The following is a 4014-nucleotide window of genomic DNA, read 5'->3' as shown; positions in this document are numbered from 1 at the left end:
AAAGACAGGAAAGAAAGAAAAGACCAAAATGGATGTCAGAAGAGACTCTGAAACTTGCTCTTGAACATCGACTATCTAAAGTGAAAGGAAGAAATGATGAAGTAAAAGAGCTGAACAGAAGATTTCAAAGGGCAGCTGCAAAAGACAAAAAAAGGATTATGACATGGGCAAAGACCTGGAGTTAGAAAACCAAAAGGGAGGAACGCAATCGGCATTTCTGGACTTGAAAGAGCTGAAGAAAAAATTCAAGCTGCAAGTTGCAATACTGAAGGATTCTGTGGGCCAAATACTGAACAACACAGTAAGAATCAAAAGAAGATGAAAGGAACACATAGAGTCACTGTACCAAAAAGAATCGGTCGACATTCAGTCAATATAGGAAGTAGCATATGATCACGAACCAATGGTACTGAAGGAAGTAGTCCAAGATGCACTGAAGGTATTGGTGAAAAACAAGGCTTCAGGAATTGATGGAATACCAATAGAGATGTTTCAGCAAACAGATGCAGCACTGGAGGTGCTCACTTGTCTATGCCAAGAAATTTGGAAGACAGCTACCTGGCCAACTGCCTGGAAGAGAACCATATTTATGCCTGTTCCAAAGAGGTGATGCAAAAGATGCAGAAATTATGGAACAATATCCTTAATATCACACATAAGTAAAATTTTGCTGAAGATCATTCAAAAGTGGTTGCAGCAGTACATTGACAGGAAACTGATGGAAATTCAAGCTGGATTCAGAAGAGGATGTGGAATGAAGGATATCACTGCTGATGTCACAGGGATCCTGGCTGAAAGCAGAGACTACCAGAAACATGTTTACTTGTGTTTGATTGACTATGTAAAGGTATTCAACTGTGTGGATCATAACCAATTATGAATAACGTTGCGAAGAATGGAAATTCCAGAACACTTAATTGTGCTCATGAGGAACCTGTACATACATCAAGAGGTAGTTGTTTGAACAGAACAAGGGGATACCGCCTGGTTTAAAGTCAGGAAAGGTGTGTGCCAGGGCTGTATCTAACACCGTATTTATTCGATCTGTATGCTGAGCAAATACTCTGAGAAGCTAAACTATATGAAGAATAATACAGCACCAGGAGTGAATGCAGACTCATTAACAACTTGTAATACGAAGATGACACAAACTTGCTTCCTGAAAGTGAAGAGGACTTGAGGCACTTACTGATAAAGATCAAAGACCACAGCCTTCTGTACGGATTACACTTCAACATAAAGAAAACAAAAATCTTCACAACTGGACCAATAAGCAACATCATAATAAATGGAGAAAAGATTGAAGTCATCAAGGATTTCATTTTACTTGGATCCACAATCAGCGCCCATGGAAGCAGCAGACAAGAAATCAAACAAGGCATTGCATTGGGCAAATCTGCTGCAAAAGACCTCTTTAAAGTGTGAAAAAAGCAAAGATGTCACTTTAAGGACGAAGGTATGCCTGACCCAAGCCATGGTGTTTTCAATCACCTCATATCCATGCCAAAGCTGGACAATGAATAAGGAAAACCGAAATAGAATTGATGCCCTTGAATTGTGGTGTTGGCAAAGAATAGTGAATATACCATGGAGTGCTAAAAGAACGAACAAATCTGTCTTGGAAGAAGTATAGCCAGAATGCTCCTTAGAGGTGAGGATGGCAAGACTTCATCTCACATACTTTGGACATGTAATCAGGAGAGACCAAGTCCCTGGAGAAGGACATCATGCTTGGTAGAGCAGAGGGTCAGCAAAAAAGAGGAAGACCCTCAATGAGATGGATTGACACAGTGGCTGCAACAATGGGCTTAAGCATAACAATGATCATGAGAATGGCGCAGAACCCGGCAATGTTTGGTTCTGTTGTACATAGGGTCGCTGTGAGTCGGAACTGACTCGAAAGCATCTAACAACAACAACAACATACACAAGTAGTTCAGCTACGTATACCAGGCTAAATGGGCACACCAGCCCAGGGCCAAGGACGAGTAGGCAGGAGGTGACAGGAAAGCTGGACAAATGGAAATAGGGAATCCAAGGTCGAGAAGGGGAGCATGTTGACACATCATGGGGTTGGCCACCAATGTCACAAAACAATATGCGTATTAATTGTTTAATGAGAAACTAATTTGCTCTGTAAACTTTCACCTAAAGTACAATAAAAAAGAAAAAGACAAGACAAAACAAAACAACAACCCAAATGGCAAACAAAGAAAAAACACATAAGCGAAGTGAAAAAAAAAAAAAAATGAAGAAACTATGGAGAAGATATTCGTAATTTCCCTAAAATGTAATAGGGAAATATTAATTTCCTTAATATGTAATATGCAATAGAGTAGGCCTGGAAAATCGAAAATGCGGGAAAATAATAGATTCCTGTTGGCTTATTTGTCCCTGACTCCTACTCAGAAGATCGGAAGTTGTAGTCCACCTAGAGGTACCAAAGAAGAAAAGCCTGATAATCTACTTCCGAAAAATCAGTCTTCAAAAACTCTATGGAGCACAGTTCTACTCTGACACACATGGAGTCTCCATGAGTCAGAGTTGACTCCATAGCAACTGGTTATTTGCTTGTTTATACAAACGCTATTCCTTGCAGGTAACCGCAGACTAATAAAGTTGCTTGGGTAGGCAGAATCTGGTGCAGGTGGAATGGAGAGGGGAGGTGGTGGAAGGCGAAGATTTTCACTGTATATAAACTATTTTGTTTTTGTAGTTTGTAAATATGTGAAAGTTATACTTATTTCCATATGAACATTTTAAAAACATAAATAATTGTGCCCTTGAGCACACAATGAGGTTCTTAGATATAAAGAATAGACAGAAATGACAATAGTCTGATTTTCCTTATAACCCGGTAATTGGTCTTAACCAAAAACCAAACACGTTGTCGTTGATTCCAACTCAGGGTGCTCCACTAAGCCGCTGGTTGTTTCAAACTGCTGAAAGGTTAGCAGTCCATCGCTTTAACCACTGCACAACCAGGGCTCTGACGTAGTGTTGGGACCTTCTTTATGTTACCAGCCTCAGGCAGCTATTTCAAATGACATCTGCAAATTCTGTTCTTAGATGGATTCAATTTATAATAAGACTGGCAGCGGTGGGATTCGAACCCACCTCCCCACAGAGACTAGAGCCTAAACCCAGCGCCTTAGACCGCTCCGCCACGCTACCACGCATGCTGGTCGTTTTGAAGTCCTAATATTTGCAAAGAGAAAAAAGTTTTCCAACACGTTACTCTTTTCTTACAACAGTTCTACACGCCAGTTGTCCAATACATAGATAAATAACAACTAAAATTTATTAGGAACTTACGTGCACGCACTCTGCTTACATTTTCTGTCATTCAGTTCTCCTAACTGCCTCAACAGATCTTTTACGATGATCTCCGTTTTCCTGACGGACAATACGAGGCACAGATATGATAAGTAACTAGCAGAAAGTGATATTTAAAGCGGAGTGGAAAACCTTACTCTGTCGTATATTTATTTACTCCAGGGTAAAGTCCGGTAATACTTTTGATCAAGGTTATTGTGACAAACTCAGAGCAACAGCAAACTTATGTATGACACAGCATCAGTTCGTTTTGGGGCATGGAGGTGTATTAAAAACAAAAACAAAACACCAAACCTACTGCCCTCGAGTCCATTCTGACTCATAGCGACCCTGAAGGACAGAGGAGAACTGCCCCATAGGGTCTCCAAGGAGTGCCTGGTAGATTCGAACTGCCATAACTCTTAACCACTATGCCACCAGGGTTTCCTGGAGGTTTACGGTGCATAAAAACCTAACACTTCAGAAATATCACTCAGGCCTGAAATAGTTTGAATTTAGAGTTTTGCTAAAAGAAGCTGACAGTAGTGCTTTCTTCAGGCAGTAGGCAGCGCGGCCATCTCACGATCTGAAGGTGGTGAGTTCCAGGCTCAGAGAGGACAATGAACATTTTTGTCTCTTCTGTCTGCATACACTCACTTGAAAAAGAAACCTAGTAGTAGGGAAAATTATTCCAATGAC

The sequence above is a fragment of the Trichechus manatus genome, unplaced genomic scaffold (assembly GCF_000243295.1).
Source record: "Trichechus manatus latirostris isolate Lorelei unplaced genomic scaffold, TriManLat1.0 scaffold00180, whole genome shotgun sequence".
Taxonomy (NCBI): Eukaryota; Metazoa; Chordata; class Mammalia; order Sirenia; family Trichechidae; genus Trichechus; species Trichechus manatus.
The sequence above is the reverse complement of the archived record's forward strand: the minus strand, read 5'-3'. Positions refer to the sequence as shown.